This window comes from Tachysurus vachellii, chromosome 3, assembly GCF_030014155.1.
Source record: "Tachysurus vachellii isolate PV-2020 chromosome 3, HZAU_Pvac_v1, whole genome shotgun sequence".
NCBI classification, from domain to species: Eukaryota; Metazoa; Chordata; class Actinopteri; order Siluriformes; family Bagridae; genus Tachysurus; species Tachysurus vachellii.
Genome location: NC_083462.1, coordinates 2,421,145 through 2,441,055, shown reverse-complemented (window position 1 = coordinate 2,441,055; position 19,911 = coordinate 2,421,145). Strand labels below are relative to the sequence as shown.

Below are 19,911 nucleotides of genomic sequence, written 5' to 3'. Positions count from 1 at the left end.
CAGCCACTGTGAGCCAATACACAAATTCCAAGGGGCCATTAAGTCACAGACAAATGCCTGGCTTGTCTATTGTATCAATGCCAGGCCATTAACATGTAGATGTAACGATCATAACATCTACAATGTAGTGATGGGAACTATTCATTGACTGAGCCACATCTTTCTACAATACATGTAGAAAGTCACAGTGCTGGGAAATGAGTCTGTCAAATTGATGTGGTGACTTAAAATCAAGACAAATGAAAGTAACTTTTGAACACAACAGCCAACCACAATATAATATTGACAGTATGAACACGTATATTTATATGTGGGTCCCCACAGCACACATGTGATGTGTCTTTACATTGTCACCATACACACTATGCACATGACACAATTTACAGAAATGCAAACATTTATAGGTAGAAATGAAGAAGGTGCATATGTGGGCATCTACACAGTATATGAGGGACATGGTATCACAGTGTGGTCCCTGCGAATGGTCATTTGTACAGACCACGCTGTGATGTAATTCACATGTTAGTCTTGCCATCATCAGATGGCTGCAGATCTGGCTGCTTCTTCCTCTTTCTTTTCCCCCAGTAACAACCTGGAAAAAAGAGGATGATGATTAGTGTGTTTTATTGCTGATCCCAAGACACAAACAACATACATTCATAAACGTACTCCACTGTACACATGCTCAGAGACACTTACCTGGCGTGCAGGCGCACAAGGTGACATCCTGTCCTGGATCCCTCACTGTACAGCAGCTGGGTCCTTGGTACATGTTCCGTTCACAGTAGAACAGTAGAAGGAGGATGGTGAGAACATTGCTGATAACACCCAGCTCTGCTCCCCTAGTAAGCATAACAAAGGGGTGTTCTCTCCCTCACGTCTCACAGACAGATACTGTACTTCAATCTGCAAACTCTGGTATTCACCGTCTGCATATCTGAGGATTCCTATTACATATACATTTACAGCATTTGGCAGACAGCCTTATCCATAGCAACGTACATAAGTGCTTGAATCTCTAACATTGAATCATTAATGCTGGCACACTAGGTTACATACTTAAGATACCATGAGTTTAAAATATTTGTTCAGAGTTACAGTGAAGAAGTGTCAAAGGTTTTTTTTTTGTTTTTGTTTTTATAATGCAAAAGATAAGGAAAGAAGTGCTAGTTGAAGTGTTTCCTGAATAAGTGGGTCTTCAACCGCCGCTTGAAAATAGCCAGTGACTCAGCTGTCCGGACCTCTAGGGGAAGTTCATTCCACCACCTTGGTGCCAGAACAGTGAAGAGTCTTGTGGTATACTTGCCTCTTACCCTGAGAGATAGTGGAATCAGTCGAGCAGTGCTGGTAGATCGGAGGGTGCAGGGTGCAGTCCGAGGAGTGATGAGGGCACCGTTTGTGTCGTCAAAATCTCCTACAATTAATGCTTTATCAAAGTTAGCCAATAGGTCTGAAGGAAATCTGCGAATTCTCTAAGAAAATTGGTATAGGGCCCTGGGGGTCTGTACACAGTCGATAGCGCAAGAGACATCAGGGATTTTTTCGTGTGCAAGTGTAACATTAAGAAAAAGCACTTCAAAAGAATTAAATCTATACTGGGTTCTCTGGGTAACAGTACAGAAATCACTAAAGATAGTGGCCACAACACCTCGGTATCGGAACGCTCACCAGGAGGGTGTACCAGTGGATGGAGTGCTGGAGAATCTCGCCACGACAGTCAAGACAGAAAGGGGATAAAGACACCAGAGAACAGAAAATCCTCGCTGGTACGTTGGAAGCAATCCGGACATGATGATCCTTGCCGTGGGCGCTGTGCTGCGAACTGTCTCCACCAGAGTGTTGAAGTCCCTCTTCAGGATCTCCGACTGCCTCAGGCTGGTGCCGTTCGAGCCGGCATGAAGAACCACAGCTCCAGTGTTTCTGCTCCCAACCCTAGGTACTTGTGCAGCGACATCAAGAACACGAGCCGCAGGTAAGCAGTGAGTGCGAGCCTTACCTTTAGCCACAGTAACACGGACGTGGCGGACGATGGAGTCTCAATGATCACAGCATCACAGTCCGTCTCGCGGAGGGGGCCGAAGCGGTTCCGAGTGGGGATCTCGAAGACCGGCGGCGGTGGAGGTGTCGGAACTTAGAGTCCGTCTCCAAGCTGACATATCACAAGGGTGATGTATACTTATAACTATAACTGTTTTGTCATCTACTGTAGCCAAATCCTTCTAAATACACTATAATTAATATTGATGAAATAGTGAGAAAACTCCTCAGACCTGGATGAGAATGAGCAAAAACTTCTTTATTGCAGTCAGTCAATCATCCATTCCATTGAACTCAAGGCAAACAAAAATGCCTAAGTCAAAAAGAACAAATGAAAAACACAAAAGAGCATTCACAGGTAACCAAGAATAACTCCTTTGCAAAACAAAGTATCAAAAGAATAAAAGAGCTGCAGCTTTCAAAAGATAGCTTCGCTGTCCAAAAGAACTATTCTCCCCACGAAAAAGAACTGTGCTGTCCAGTGAAATTTCCCCTCAATATATACCCTGGCACCTCTAGGCGCCTCCTCTCTTAATCTGCATACTTTCAGGCAATTTCCCATTATTTCTCAGAGTTGTTTCTGAAGCCCCGCCTGATCATTAACATGCTTCTTCTGAAATCCCCTTATTTCCCCGAATTACCTCATACGCCTCCTCAGTGACCTAATATCCTGTCTTTTTTTGAATTCCCCTTATTTCCCAGAATCATCAGCTGATGCTTACTCATATGCCCATGTATGGGTTTTCCTCTTTTCTTAATTTCCTATTATTTTCGGCTTTTTTCGTCACTTATATTAAAAAAATATGCTCAAGAGAGCTCTACTTCCTGGTTGGTATCACATTTGTCGTTCAGCCTTTCATGACGCACGCTTCGTGGGTTAATCCTCTGTTTCAGCTACAATGAGTAAGTTTTTCTCATTTCTCTCATTATTATTTTACTTTACTGATTATATGTTAACGATTATATGTTAGTTATATGAGATTAACTTTGTCATAAGTTCTTACTTCTACTTGATTATATTATATTGCTACTGTTGCTAAGCTTTATTGCTGTGATGCTACTTTGTATGTTATGTTAGAATCCTTAATGTTGACTCTTTTAAGCTTTGCTGACCTTTTGAACTTTATTATGATCTCAGCCTGGCCTTCAGACTGGGCTTGCTTATTGCATACTTTAAGCTTCAGTTCCTCTATTTCTATTGAAGGCTACTCCCTTTTCCCCTTAGGTTCTCAACCTCAGGGTCAGCCAATTCGTCCTGGTCACACCATTTGGATTTCTCGGCCTACTCCCTATAGGAGGCCAGTTCTTGCTGAAGTGTTAGCCAATTTCCGTCGCTATCACCTGAGTCATCTGTCTCATGAGCTCTGCTCCTTCCTGGAACGACTGTGTTCCCCTACACTCCCTGAGCAGCCTCTCACGCCTTTTCACATTGTGCAATCGCCTATGACTCGGTCTTTCTCGACTCAGACACTCCTGCCTCCTGTCCTGGTGGACCAAAGGACACAAACAGATGGTTGTCCTCATGCTGAACCCTGCTGCCCTAGGCTGACAACTCCTGCCTCCCCTCCTTGTACCCCCCTTCGCCTATATTCGCCCTCTCTCTCCCACTTTGGCTTCTTCTCCCTCTAATTCTGAGCCTGGCTCCCCAGGTTTTGTCCCTTCTTCCCCCTCTCCTAGGCCTGGGTCTCCAGACTACACTCCTACTTCTCCCAGGCCTTATAGTTCTGGGTCTCACTATTATTATTAAGTTTATTTGTAATAAACTCCTTCTTTCCTTTTTATACCTTCTGAGTCCTGTGTGGTTTATTTATGCATTAGTTATATATCACTTTACTCTTATTATGACATCTGAGATCTATTCTCATGTATCTTATGATACCAATCATAATACTCTTAAAGTATGGTCCCCACTTCTTTGGGGCACTTCTATAATGTAAGATTTTGCACAACATCGATTTTTCACAACATCAGAGGGGGAGAGGTCCTCGACTGGGGCCCAGCATGCGTCCTCTGCTGCTGCATCCAGGATCCGCGGTGCCCTGGCACCGGAGTGACCAGCGCCTGGGAAGGCCACTTCCTGGATGCGTTGGGCCTGGACAGAGAAACAACCGGGGTAGAGGTGGAGGGAGTAGCAATTACACGCCGGGAGTTTACCTGAGACAGGTGAGCGACCGACCGGGGAGCTTCCAGCGTGGCTTTCCACTCCCGCAACTTGGCCTGCTTCACATGTAGGTTGCGGATCTGCTTCTCCTAGTTATGCTAGCCGGCTAGAAGCGGACACTGGGAAAACAAATAAATAGGATGTAGCGATATCAAAACGTATATCGAGCGATTATTCTACGTTTAAGATGCTATTGCCGATGTGTTCGCCCTTTTTAAAAAGTAAGGAGTCAAAGTGTAATGTGTACTAGCGGAAACCGGGCTAACAGGCTAGTGATGCTAACCAGCTAGCAGCAGGTGTAACTGATGTAAAAAGGGAACTCGTTAATTTAACCTGACCTGTGTCTATTACCTGTATTATATTTTCTTTTTTTTCTTTTTTCTTAGTGAACTCCACAAAATTTTGTCTTTAATTATTATTCATAGGATCTAATTTTAAAGTGGCAGAACTTTTCCTTGGGAATTTGTTTGGGGAAAGGATGTTATTGGTGGGACACTTTGGTGGGGCTTCCTCTGTGCGTCATGCTTTTGCCTCAGTCCGTCTTACGTATGAGGCAGATGACGCATGTCCTTCTCGCTTCTCCCTTCAATATACAACTGTGTGTGTACCGGTGAATGAGAAGTTGACGCCCCATGTCTCCACTTTTATTTCTTTTCTTACAGTAAAAAGAGCTGAGTTCCATTGAGTGGTCGTGTGGTCATTGTGTGTGAGAGAGAGACCGGTCCAGACAAGTCACATAATTTGGTGCCGTGACCCGGATGGGCCAGATCTGCTGTAGCCGATTGCTGGGGTTTGACAACACGAGAACACAACGCTTCTGCAACCGACCGATGAAGGATCTTCATCGTTGATGTTTTAGTGGTGCCGTCTGGACATTGAATTGAACTGAGTAACTAAACTATTTATTCACATCACGCACACATTGAATTCTACACTTTGTGCACTTTGAACTGTTCTCAGTTTTTGTTTTTTTCCCATGTCTGGTAAAGAACACAGTAATTGTGAAGTAACTTAAGTTTCTCTTTTGTGAACTTCTCTCTGTTATTTGAAATTAACATCATGGCCGAAGGGGTTTGAATGAAGATTTAGTCACGCCACAAATTGGCAGGGGGCATGGGTTGTTTGGGGTATCCGAGCGGCAAACCATGTATCTTGTGTCCATGTACCATGTATCTTATGTCGTCGGCAAACCATGTATCTTGTTCTATGAATCCGTGACTGACCCGACCCTGCTGAATAATGAATCGAGTGAGCCAAATTCTTCCACCCCTGCCAATGCTGGTCCTGACAATGTTACGCAGCAACTACGTGACCTCATTGGTGAGCTTGGAAGCCAGAAAGGTGACTCCATTGTCACACGATTGTCGACAGACCAGACATTGCCTGGTTTCATTCCATCGTTTGAGCAGCAACCCTCGAACACATTACCCCTGTATACGAGCCTTGATCTGTCCAAACTAAACCTCGTGGTCAAAGCCGACATTAAAGAACTGCAAATGTTCAGAGGGGATGGTGGCGACAAATGGTCCATCCTAGAGTGGATTGAACAAATGAATATGTATTTGTCCAAAAGGGGTTGCAGCAAAGTCGATGGGGTGGAGGAAATACTGAACGGTTTCTGTGGCCAAGAGCATCGTCAAGGTTAAGCTAAAAAATAGCCCGGTTGCTGTACTTAGCCCTGAAGAGGTCTACGGAGTACTGCAGCGCTACTTTAGTGAGAGCCCTGGCTCGTGCCAGCCGCTAGCCGATTTTTATGCAACCCAGCCGAAGCTTAATGAGCACCCTGTTGACTATTGGGTAGGATTGAATGTGGCGGCCGAGCTAGCAGATGTTCACCTGCAAAGATGTGGTAGCAAGATGGCAAATATGAGCTCTGAGATTGCAATGATGTTCATCAGGAATTGTCCCAATCCTGATCTTTCCAACGTCTTTAGGTGTAAGCCCATAAGCAAAGGGTCGGCTGAGGAGGTCCAAGAGGCCATCGACGAGCATGAGCGAGACTTTAAGTCACAGTCGCTTTTATCTGTGCCAGAAGTCGCAGTAAATCAGGCTGTTGTTGCCGAAAAGCCCGTCAGCTCGCAGGTAGCATTAGGACACGAAAGTGTAGGTGTACCCTCCGCAGCCTGCACTGGAAGTCCACACCCTAAAACAAGCGAAGCTGCAGAATCAGGCACTTTAGAGCGTGTGTTGAAGATGCTAGAAAAGGTGTTAGAGCACACAATCCCTCCGGTTTCAGAACCAAAGCCTCGTATGTCATCGTGGTATTGAGCATCCCTCGGTGTGGGAACCGATCTCATTCAACCCGTTCACACTGCATGAGAGAAAGAAGATGCCTTGATTGTCTAGAGGTTGGACATCAACGTAAGCAGAGTCGCAGGTCTGTTGGCGAGGGTGTGGGCCAGAATGGTGAAAGTCAGGGAAACTAGACCACTCACACGGGGGAGAGGGCAGTGTGAGTGTTGAGAGTCAGCCTCTTACCAGTGAAGATGATCTGATGGTCATCTATAGCAACCATTGTCGGGTTGAGTCAGGTGGCAGTGTCGTTTTGTTCCAAAACATTGCGAAGCTAGAAAAAGCTGATAGTTTGTTTTATACCGTTGTGTTGGTGAATGATACGGTCGCTTGCCGAGGCTTGTTAGACACTGGTTCTATGGCATGTACCATTAATGAAGAAACTGAGCGCAGGCTACTGGATACATGCGGGAGTCTTGAGTCTGTGCAACCCCATGCCGATGTTTTACTTGTAGGGTGTGGCGGTGTTCGGGTCAAGCCCAAGTGTATCCACCGGCTAAAGATGTGTGTATGGGTTTTCAGTCGTGGTGCCTACCTTAGTTGTACCAGGCCAAAAAGACCAGTTGATTGTTGGTACTAATGTCATCAAGTATATTCTCAGTCAACTCAAGCAGTCTGAAAGTTATTGGCACGTTTTGAACAGCCCAACTCAAGAGGAGAACCAGAGATTCAGAGGTTTTTGTGTATGCTGTCTGGGCATGACAGATGGGAAGGTGGTAACATCCCAAACGTTGTCAGTACCCCTAAGCTCACTCAAGCCGTCACGCTTCTACCTCAGCAGGAGCACCTTGTGTGTTGTAGATTCCCGACCAGTTCCATAATCTCTGTGGGTAGTGCCGTGTTAGTTGAACCACCCAGGGCACAAACTCATAAAAAAGATGTTCTTGTCGGGTGTGTTATAGCCACATTGCCTGGAGACAGATGGGTGCCGATCAAGTTGATTAACCCATCTGATACACCGGTAACTTTGAGACGTAACACTAAAATAGCAGATGTATCTCCCGTTCTAGCAGTTGAAGACCTGGACATGCAGCCCAAACGTGGCGATGGGGGCACTGTGAACGTGCAAAGCCAAATTGTCTCCTCTAGCGTGGACGCTGGGGTTAGCTCTCAAATTGGTATTCGCGACGCACTGCAGAAGCTTGGTCTTAGTGATCTTGACATTGAGTCCTGCGAGGTGACTCCGTATTGGAAAGACCAGCTTCTGCAGTTGATTCAGAAGCATCAAGATGTGTTTTCTAAACATAAGCTAGACTGTGGTAAGGCCAAGGAGTTTGTCCACAGGATTCACCTGTCTGATGATCAGTCGTTTAGACTTCCGTATCGGCACGTTCCTCTGGCTCAGTATCAGACACTGAGAAAAGTGCTCTCAGAGATGTAAGAGCAGGAGATAATCCGGAAGTCTTGTAGTGAATGGGTGTCTCTGTTGGTCCTGGTATGGAAGAAAAGTGGTGATCTTCGCGTTTGCGTTGATTACCGCTGGCTTAATGCCCGGACCATCAAGGACGCCCACCTCTTACCTCACCAAGCAGACTGCTTGGCAGCCTTGGGCGGAAATACAGTCTTTAGTGTGATGGATCTCACCTCAGGCTTTTATAATATTGCAATGGCAGAGGAGGGCAAAAAGCTTACTGCCTTTACAACGCCAATGGGTCTTTTTGAGTTTAATTGCTTACCACAGGGGTTGCGCAATAGTCCTGCCAGTTTTATGCACCTAATGACAAACATCTTTGGTGATCAGAGTTTCTTGACGTTGCTCTGCTATCTGGATGACCTACTTGTGTATGCCCCAAATGAGAGCGAGGCAATTAAGAGGCTTGAGTTGGTGTTCAGTAGGCTCAGAGAGCATGGGTTAAAGTTAGCACCTAAAAAGTGTCATTTCCTTAGGAGGAGCGTGCGGTTTTTGGGGCATGTCATTGACAGTTCAGGGGTAGCGACAGACCCAGATAAGGTTAGTGTTATTGGAGCAGTGACCCACTAGAGAGCGTGAAAACATCCAGCCCAATGAAGCAAGTGTGCATTGATTTTTGGACAGCAGAAAACTTGAAAGGCCATAATGTGGACGTGCTGGTTGTGACTGACCATTTTTCTCAGATGGCTCACGCTTTCCCGTGTCGTGACCAGTCTGCAAGGCAGGTAGCGCGATAATTGTGGGATCATTATGTCTGCGTGTACGGTTTTCCTTACAGGATCCACTCGGATCAGGGGGCCAACTTTGAGAGGTGTAAAAAAGTCGCAAACAACTGCTTATCATCCCATGGGAAATGGAAGTGTCGAATGGTTTAACAGAACCTTGGGCAACATGATCAGAGCACTCCCGCCAAGGTCTAAAGAAAAGTGGTCACAAATGCTTCAGACCCTTACCTTTGCATATAACTGTACCGTGCACGAATCTACTGGCTACGCTCCTTTTTTCTTTTTGGCAGGATCCCAAAACTACCCGTGGATGTGATGTTCAGCAACATTGAGAGGGACTGTGACATTGTTGATTATGACAAATATGTAAAGAGGTTAAAAGATGACCTGAAAGAGGCGCTTACTGTTGCTCAGAGGAACATAGATGCAAGTCAACAACGCCAAACTGAGTTGTACAATCAAAAGACAAAGGGTTGTAACATTGAGTTGGGTGATCAAGTTCTGCTAGCTAACAAAGGTGAATGTGGGAAGAGAAAATTAGCTGACAGGTGGGAGTCCACACCTTATAGGGCAGTTATAAGCGGTTAACCCTCAGTGCCACGTTTATCGCATATGTAACACCAACACGGGTCAGGAGAAGACTGTTCACCAAAATTTGTTGTTACAAGCAAATTTACTGCCACTTGAGTTAAGAGAACCTGAGTTATCCAAGTACAGTGGTGGATCTGTCCTTAGCAGCAGAAGTGTGTCTATGGATAATGTTGCTCCTGCATCTGAGTTGTGTTCTTTGTCTGATCGGGTTGCTAGTTGGGTGGAAAGGACCACAGCTTCTGATGATCTTCATGGGTTGTCCTGCAGTGCCGATAGTGCTGCGTCTTTGGACGTAGTCCCCGAGTCATTAAAACAGGAACAATCTGGGTCACAAGATGATCAGGCCAAGGAGAGCAACAATGCAGTCAACTCAGATGAAAGTTGTGATTCTGGCAGTTTACTTTCTGAGACAGTCCATGAGAATCGTTACATTTCACCGTCTGGAGTTGTTGAACCACCTCCTAGCCAAAGGGGAATGGGAGGTCAGACCAGAGCGGGTAGAATGGTGAAACCCATTAACAGGTTGATAGAGAACATGACTCAATCTATCAAGACTCTAAACCAAGTCGGTGTGGTTGTAAGATCTTTATTGAAATAAAAATGTGCGGGGTTAGAGTTTTATTTTTTTTCTATCATTCTGAGTTTTAGAGTTAAACATCAGTGAGTTATTGTATCTCAATACATTGTTGTTCCAGATTGGAGATGAAGTTTTATCTAAGATGAACGGTGTTTAGGGCACCTTTTGCGGGTGATGACATTAGGCCTGATCAACCTGATGTTGTAATGAGTCTGTGTTTTGCCCTGTTTCTGTCTGCCGTGCTGTTAATTGTTTGCTCCGCCCACTCATTGGTTACCATGGACACTATTGCACTCTATCTCCCCCCCAGGTGTATCATGTTAGTCACTGATTGTCTCTGCTTGGTGATTGGTTCCTGCTTGTTATATCTACCCGGTTTGTTCACATCCCTGGTGTTGGTCGTTGTTGTATGTTGGTGTTGATGTTCCCGTCTCCTGTGTGCTCTGTATTCTGCTCTGTTTTGCCTGCCTGTTTGTTTGCCTGTTTCTTGTCTTGGTTTAGTGTAAAAAGTCTAAGTCTAAAACTGCACTTGGATCCTCATTCGCCTTTGTCCTGCATCACAACAGAACGACCAACCACAGATGGATCCAGCAGAAATCTTGTTTTGTTTATGTCAGGGGGATTCCCCAATTGAGGAATATACGGAGGTATTCCTGGACCTGTGTAACCAGGTGGACTTTGGGGAAAAGGCCCTTAAGGACATGTTCCGGCATGGATTGCAGGACTCGGTACGCTATCTAATGCCTTTGGGCCGAGAGATGGGGTCTTTCATGGACCTTGTCAATTTAGCACTGCTCCTGGGCGGGTCCTCTCTAACCATGAGCAGGGTAGAGACGGACACCGGCCCTAAATATTTTTTTTTGGGGGGGGGCTGTAGGCATCGGGGTCCGTGGGCTACAGAGCCAAACCAGCCACGGACGCCCGAATGCACTACAATAACTCTGCCCAGCCCAGTCCCGTGTACGCCTGTGACCGAGCCTGTCCACAGGGATGCTGGACCGGTAAGTTCAGTTAAGGCCCATGCGAACCGGCTGATCTCCAACCTGGCGGATGGTGTTGGTTCGGGCGGCCGGCATCCCTGAGCCACCTGCTTCACCAGCCGAACCGACCGGGTCGACGGAACCGACCGGGTCGACGGAACCGACCGGGTCGACGGAACCAGCCAAACCGACCGGGTCGACGGAACCGACCGGGTCGACGGAACCGACCGAGCCGACAGGGTCGCCAGAACCAGCCGAGCCGACAGGGTCGCCAGAACCAGCCGAGCCGACCAGGTCGCCGGAACCGACCGGGTCGCCGGAACCAGCCGAAGCGACCGGGTCGACGGAACCAGCCGGGCCGACCAGGTCGCCGGAGCCAGCCGGGCCGACCGGGTCGCCAGAGCCAGCCGGGTCGACCGAGCCAGACGGACCGAACGGGTCGACGGAACCGACCGGGTTTTTGGAGCCTACCAGATCGATCGCGTCGGTCGGGTCACCCAGAATGACGGAGTCAGGTAACTCCGCGAGTATGGTTGCGCCCAAGCCCCGTAGACTCTCTGCCCTGCCTGAAGGGCTTGGTTCCGAACTCTCTGCCTTGTCCGGGACGGATTACGGTGAACTCTCTGCCTGGTCAAAAATGACCGCGTTCGAACTGCCCCACCTATCTGCTCTGTCTGTCCCTAGTTTTGTCTCCCTGTCTCTGTCAGTCTCTCCCTCTCCTGTCCCTACTTATAGGTCCGGAGCACCTCCAGCACCACCCTGGCCACCAACTCTGTTATGGTCTCTGGCTCGGCCTGCAGCACCACCTGGTCTTCTGTCCTGCTTTGGCCTCCTGCTCTGCCGGCTCCGCCCTGGCCTCCTGCTCCGCCGGCTCCGCCCCGGCCTCCTGCTCCGCCGGCTCCGCCTTGGCCTCCTGCTCTGCCGGCTCCGCTCTGGCCTTCGGCTCCGCCCTGGCCTCCTGCTCTGCCGGCTCCGCCCTGGCCTCCTGCTCTGCCGGCTCCGCCCTGGCCTCCTGTTCTGCCGGCTCCGCCCTGGCCTTCGGCTCCGCCCGGGCCACCTGCTCTGCCGGCTCCGCCCAGGCCACCTGCTCTGCCGGCTCCGCCCTGGCCACCTGCTCGGCCGGCTCCACCACAACACGAACTCGACCTGTCCTCCCGCTCTGTTGCGCCTCCGCTCCATCCTCCTGGACTAGTCTTCTGCGGCCTGGGGACCGTCTGGAAGCCGCTTGTGGGGGGGGGGGTTCTGTAATGAGTCTGTGTTTTGCCCTGTTTCTGTCTGCTGTCTGCCGTGCTGTTAATTGTTTGCTCCGCCCACTCATTGGTTACCATGGACACTATTGCACTCTATCTCCCCCCCAGGTGTATCATGTTAGTCACTGATTGTCTCTGCTTGGTGATTGGTTCCTGCTTGCTATATCTACCAGGTTTGTTCACTTCCCTGGTGTTGGTCGTTGTTGTATGTTGGTGTTGATGTTCCCGTCTCCTGTGTGCTCTGTATTCTGCTCTGTTTTGCCTGCCTGTTTGTTTGCCTGTTTCTTGTCTTGGTTTAGTAAAAGTCTAAAACTGCACTTGGATCCTCATTCGCCTTTGTCCTGCATCGCGACAGATGTACTCACCTTTCCCTGCAAGTCGAAAACATATTTCGTTGCACAATGTTCTGGACGATTTGGTCTAATGCATGTTCGATCCCTGTAATAGCAAATTTTGTGAAGTTCAGGGGGGGAGGATGTAACTGATGTAAAAAGGGAACTCGTTATTTTAACCTGACCTGTGTCTATTTCCTGTATTATATTTTCTTTTTTTTTCTTTTTTCTTAGTGAACTCCACAAAATTTTGTCTTTAATTATTATTCATAGGATCTAATTTTAAAATAGCGGAACTTTTCCTTGGGAATTTGTTTGGGGAGGGGATGTTATTGATGGGACACTTCGGTGGGGCTTCCTCTGTGCGCCATGCAGTCGCCTCAGTCTGTCTTACGTATGAGGCCAATGACGCATGTCCTTCTCGCTTCTCCCTTCAATATACAACTGTGTGTGTACCGGTGAAGCTGACGCCCCGTGTCTCCACTTTTATTTCTTTTCTTACAGTAAAAAGAGCTGAGTTCCATTGAGTGGTCATGTGGTCATTGTGTGTGTGAGAGTGACCGGTCGGAACACGTCACACAGGCGCTGGGAAAACAAATAAATAAAGATATTAAAAAGTAAGGAGTTAAAGTATAAACTCAAGATAAATCGAAATTTAATAAAAATACTCAGCCAAGCAAAGAAATGCGACGCGGCAAACAATTCAAACACCGCGTTTATGTGACCATAGATGTTACAATCTAACCGCAACACAACCATACGTGCCAATCCGGTGGCTAAGGCTGTCGGCGAGCCCCCACTGTCGTCCTTAATGCAGGTTCAGTGGCCCCCGGTTCCGTATGGCATAAAACCAAAATTCAAGGACAGCTACAAGCTCACAGCTTGGAATATGCGGGAACTCCAACTCTGCTGCTGCTGCTACATGCTGCTGCTGCTACACCAGTGAAAGTTATTCAGCTAGGCCGAGGACTTTCTGTCGCCGAGGCACAGAGGGTGCTCGGTCTCATGTTGGCAGCGGCCAACGTTATCCTTTTGGGTCTGCCTCACATGAGGCCATTCCAGCTGCAGCTCAGGGGTGCAGGCTTTCATCCTCTCAGACATCCCCTAAAGTTTATAAGGGTTAAGCTGTGGGCTTTGTACCCTTCTTATGTGGAAAAGTCCCCGGTTCCTGGCCTTGGGTCCCACTCTAGGGGCATGTCACAGTCGTAGAACTCTTTCGACATGTGCCTCACTTTCAGGCTGGGGAGCGGCCTTGGATGGCCATCTGCCCAGGGTCTATGGGAGGGCCCCTATCTCTTGTGGCACATAATCTGCCTGGAGATGAGGGCTGTGTTTCTAGCATTGAAACACTTTCTTTCACACCTCAGGGACTGCCATGTCTTAGTACAGACAGACAACAATGCAGTTGTTCCCCACATCAATCATCAGGGCAGTCTGCGTTTGCGCCCCCTTTTCAGGTTGGCACAGCAGATTCTCCTCTGGGCTAAGAGCGATTTTCATTCCAGGGCATGTAAATCGGGAGGCAGACTTCCTGTCAAGGCAGGTGCTGAGGCCCGGGGAGTGATGTCTCCACCCCACGTAGTGGAGCGAATTTGGCAGATTTTCGGCCTGGTGGAAGTGGATCTGTTCACCTCCAAAAAGTCGACCCACTGTCCGCCGTGGCTTTCCCTCACTCATCCGACACCTTTGGGCCTGGAAGCCTTAGTATGGAGGTGGCCGAGGCTCCATCTGTACGCCTTCCCCCCCGGTAGCTCTGCTCCCGCAAGTCCTAGCCAGAGTGTGCCACGGCCGGGTCAAGCTTCTCCTAGTTGCCCCTCGTGGGCCCTTTCAAGTTGATTCACGGTCCCAGCTTCCCTCCTGAACGGCACTCCATGGGAGGTTCCCGTCAGGGAGGATCTCCTCTCTCAGGCTCAGAGAGAGGATCCTATACCCCCACCCTGAGATGTGGAAGCTTCGGGTCTGGCCCCTGAGGGGGACCAGTTCCTAGAGGCAGGACTCTCATCTGAGGTGACCAAGACTCTACTGAATGCTAGGGCTCCCTCTACTAGGAAGCTATATGCTCTGAAGTGAAGGCTTTTTCACCTTTTTTTCACCTCCTAACTCCACTAGGAGTATTGCCTTGTCCAGTGCCTTGGCCAGGGGTGTCCCCCTTGATGATATTTGTGCTGCAGCAGGTTGGTCCTCTCTGCACACTTTTATCAGGTTCTATAACCTGTACTTGGACCCCACTCCAGGGTCCCAGGTCCTGTAGGGCCATTGATGGTCTGTTCCCAGCTTGCTCATGCTCTCTCACAGCCTCTGGCACAGTCATCAACCAAGTGTGTGGCGGCGTGGGTATTGGCATTCCCATAGCGTCAGCCCTTACGCAGCGTCGAGTTCCCTCAAAAGGGAACGAGATGCTACATCGCTGGCCACGCCCCGGGCGTCCTCTCGCGCTTCCTTCAGACAAGTAGAAGCTAGAGTAATATGACGTAGATGCCCTTATATGGACTTACTGGCGCGTAATCACTTCGTCACGTGTCCTTCCTGAGCCATCAAAATGGCATGTTTGCACACAGAGCTTCAGACACACCTTCCTCACAGAAGTGTTCCCATAGCGTCAGCCCTGACGCAGTGTCTCGTTCCCTTCTCAGGGAACCGGGTTACATACGTAACCTGGTGTAGTTTTCAACCTTCCTAAGTTCTCTACCCCACCCCACATCTGTGCTCCTCCACTGGCTTCCAGTAGCTGCAAACATCAGATTCATTTACATTTACATCATTTGGCAGACACCCTTATGCTGAGTGACGTACATAAGTGCTTAAGTCTCTAGCATTGAATACATTACTGCTGGCTCACAAGGTTACATACTTAAGATACCCTGAGTTTAAAACATTTGTTCAAAGTTACAGTTTAAAAAGTGTCCGTTTTTTTTTTTTTAATGCAAAAGATAGGGAATGAAGTGCTAGTTGAAGTGTTTCCTGAATAAGGAGGTCTTCAACCGCCGTTTGAAAATAGCCAGTGACTCAGCTGTGACTCACCACCTTGGTGCCAGAACAGAGAAAAGTCTTGTAGTATACTTGCCTCTTACCCTGAGAGATGGTGGAACCAGTCGAGCAGTGCTGATAGATCGGAGAGTGCAGGGTGCAGTGCGAGGAGTGATGAGGGCTTTGGAGTAAGAGGGAGCTGGTCCATTTTTGGCTTTGTAGGCCAGCATCAGTGTTTTGAATCTGATGCATGCAGTTACCGGAAGCCAGTGGAGGGATCGCAGCAGCTGGGTGGTATGCGAGAACTTTGGCAGGTTGAAAACAAGCCGGGCAGCTGCATTTTGGATCATTTGCAGAGGACGGATTGCATTCATAGGTAGACCTGCCAGCAGTGCATTGCAGTAATCCAGTCTAGAAATAACAAAAGACTGAACAAGTACCTGAGCAGCCTGTGTGGACAAAAATGGCCGAATCCTTCTAATGTTGTAAAGAAGAAACCGACATGAGCGAGTCACATTAGCAACATGAGAGGAAAAGGACAGTTGATTGTCCATGGTTACCCCAAGGTTGCGAGCTGTGACTGAAGGGGAGATTAGATCGTTGTGCAGGGATATAGCAAAATTCAAAACACTGATGCTTACCTACAAAGCCATATATGGACCAGCAACCGTTTACTTCAAAGCTCTTGTCACTCCTCGCACTGCACCTCGCTCCCTCAGATTTACTAGAGGTCAAGAGTCTTCTCTGTTCTGGCACCAAGGTGGTGGAATGAACTTCCCCTAGATGTCAAAACAGCTGAGTCACTTAAACAATGGCTGAAGACCTACCTCTTCCTAAAACACTTAATATTTTCCTAAATATTTTAGATATTATTATTATTATTTAATGCTATTTCTCCCGGCAGAGTTTCTAGGCTGCTGGCATACTAAGTTTGTAACAGTAGTACATTACTCATACTAAGTAGTGTACCAGTGTAGATGTATTCATTGATGGAGGCTTCAAAGCACTTTTGTATGTCTCTCTGTATTTATTTATTTATCTAAATAAAATGGTCAACATTATGTATAAATAAAAATGTATATAATTTATTTTATTTATAAATAAAAATATTTAATCTAATTTAAATTATTTGAGGTCTAGCTTGGTGTGCATGGCTGGTAAAATATTTCCATTTCAGTTTATAGATTTAGATAATCTTTAATTATTTAAATCTATATATTAAAAGGATGTTAAATAAAATCTCTTTATTTCATCATATTTGTTATAGTCATTTTTATTTCGATATTTAACCAGATTGTATAAAAGCACTGAAGTTATTGCATGCAACATTGTTTTCCATTTAAAATAGAAATAAAATACAGGACACAAACAATCATCATGCAAAATTGTAACCTTATCACAGGGTTTATATCACTTCTAGCTCACAGAATCATTTGTTTTTATTTACTGCAAAATTCATTTACTACAACATCCAATTACTGTATTTATTTATGCTCATGTTTAGTGGCTTTTAATGCTCTTGAAAATGACATAAAATATTACATTTTTTTAGTACTTTATTCTTATTTAATCAAAACTCTTAAATGCTACAGAATATTTATTTTTCTGTGTATCTCTGTTCAAAACAAAAGAATTAACAATATTGTGATATTCAGCTGTTCTCTTATACACAGATGGCTGCAAGTCATTGGTTGTTCTCCTTCATCTTGGCAGGTCATTGCGATAGAGGAGCTCATTTCCTGTGCTCTGCTCTATGGCCTTCATCACATCCTCCATCACCTTCATCACAGGCTCCTGGAGGATGGATCTGCGATTCAGACCTTCAGCCACACTGACCCTCCCTCTCAGGACACCCAGAAGATTGACAGCTCTTCTCAATTTCTGTTGGAACTCAACTACAGACTGACTCTGCTTCTTCACCTTCTGGATTCCTTCATGTATCTGCTTTAGCTGGTCATTTTTCTGACTGATGTCACGTTCGGTCTGGGAAATCTTAGACATGTAATGAGATACTTTAAGTTCATAGTTTCTCACTTCATTCTCAGACTTTCTCACCTCCTCCTGAGCCACCTGGACAGCTTTGTTTGCTTGATCCAGTTCAACTGCACCACCAATAATCATGGCAGGACCTGAACAGTGAAGAAACAAACTATAGAGTCATGAAGGTTATGATGATGATAAGCTTAGATGTCATTATTTTTATCTGTATGCTGTAATTCTTACCTGCAATCCATCCAATGAAAGGTATAAATAACACTCCAAATTGCAAAGAAAACTCAAAGCCTCACCACAGCTGAGGAGATGAGGAACCAAACCAAGCTTGTGATGCAGCCGTATGCCAACTGGGAGGAGTATCTGACTCCTGCTCCTCTCTCCATAGCCATCCTGGGAGAGTTGGTCTTCATGTCCTCAACAGATTTCTCCATCAACAAGAACCCACCTAAAGTTGGCTACAAGTTCATCAAATACCCAGAATCATTTCGTGCCTGCCTCATGCAGGTGTGTAACTCAGGCTGGTGGGCTTTCAATGAGGCCCATAAGAACATGGATAGGATTAGACTTTACACCATGGCAGTTCCTGATTACATGAAGATAGCTGTGAAGATCCTGTTCCAAGGCAGTGATGAGGTTGTTGAAGCTCACCTCCCTGACCAGCTGGAGAACATATGTGTTGTTGCAGATGACTGTCTTGAGCTGGCCAATTCAACAGAAGAATGGTTGACTGCTGTCATCAACATTATCCAAGAACTGCTGGAAGCATCTGTAAATGCTGAGAACTTTTATGGAGAGGAGCTGGAGGAAATCAAGCTCAAACTGGAGGAATCCAAGCTTAGAAAACAGTCATCAGAAGAATCTGCTAAACGCTCAGAGAAGGTACTGAAAGACATGGAAAAGCAGCTGAACGAAGCACATGAAAGTTACAGCAAAGCAATGGATTCACTGCCCAATGGATGGGAAATGATAGGAATGGATTTCGTTGATGGCATATCTGAGGGTGTCACAACTCTTATTAATGGAATAGCGACCATGTTATCTAAAAGTGAGACACAGAATGTTCCTAAAAGATCTGTCTAAAAGTCCAGAACCTGAAGCTGATAGCTTTGATGAAATTACTATTTATGAAATAGGAATGCACAGAGAAAATTCAAGAGTTTGTGATTGAAAACACAATTAAATGGAAAGATTTGTATGATCAAAAACACAAAACTACAAAGACAAATTTTCAGGCAGATCAGTTCAAACAAATCGGGGAGAGTTTAAAAAAATGCCAAAACTGCACAGCAAAAGAGGAAGCTCAAAACATCTGTACCAAAAGCATTGGGATCTGTGAAGAACTAGGAAAGTATGCACCAGAACAGAAATATGAAGAAGCCAAAACAAATGAATTGATTAAACTGATCAGAAACCTGAATGAATCAGCTTGTAGTTTTGACAGCAAAAGTAGAACTGTCACAAATTCTCCTGCTCTGACTCCAAAATCACCAATTATGTATAAAGAATAAAGTAAACTTCAGAAAGGGCATCAGATAATGCCAGGTTCCGCATAGAGCAGAGCTCAACTGGACAAGACCAGAGAGACCTATGAGAAGAGTGTAGAGAACATGGAGAGGAACCAAAAGGAGCTGACTGACATCCTGAACACCATGAGGAAGTGTGAGATCAAAGAGATAGACTTCAACACCACTATACAAATGTTGGTTAAGGGTATGGATGCCGTGGGGAGAGTGAAGGAGCAGTGGGAGAAGATGGTGCGCTTCTTTCAGATGGTGTCCAACATTGTGAAAATCAGTCTGACCAAAACCCTTAAAAAATTTGTATCCACATCTCAGAAGACACAAAAGCTTTCCTACAACGCAAAGCTCTTCTCCAAAGATCTGCTCTACAATCAGGCCTTTCAAGCCACTAATATCACCAGCCTTGTCAACATGATCTCTACAACCTACACTGAGGTGTCCACCAAGCACCTCATGGATCGTGTCAGTTCTTTGGGAAAACTGATGGTCATGGACAAGGAAAAGGACGAGGGCAAGGAGTTTCAGTTTGAGGTTAAGCAGCTAAGGAACTCATGTGATGAGGCTCAGAAAGCCATCTTAGTCTTTGTCCTCAGGAACAAGAAGGAGTTTGAAGAGAAGAGTCTTGCAAGACTGGAGAAGATTGATAAAGAGTTGCTCGCCATTCTCCCAGCTGCTGCTCCAGAAGAGATAAAGAGCATTCAAGCAGCTGTTCAAAGTGGATTCACAGAAGAAGATGAATCAGCCTACACCTGAGTGAATAAACAAAAGTTCTTCTCTACAATTATATCCAATAAAGCTCCTAAAGTATAAAACAAGTGCATTACACTGTAATTAGCACAGTGTTCGTATTCAGGCTTCTTGTCACATGTGATCATAAATATCATGTGAGCATCATATCATTCATTTTTGTCACTTTTAATTAATTTGCTTTTTCTAATTACATTTATAATACAAATATTATACAAACATGTAATATTCTTGTGTATGTTAATATATGTTTATGTATTAATGCTCTGTCTTAACAGCAAAGTGACAAATTTATTCTGCACTTCAAACTATTCTCTAATACACAA

The 19,911-nt window shown here is 46.2% G+C and overlaps 2 pseudogenes; both read left to right on the top strand.

Moving 5' to 3' along the window:
- Positions 1–19,911, top strand: part of LOC132842591 (uncharacterized) — a 522,997-nt pseudogene that overhangs the window by 430,172 nt on the left and 72,914 nt on the right.
- Positions 17,580–19,655, top strand: LOC132842593 (uncharacterized; annotated as a pseudogene).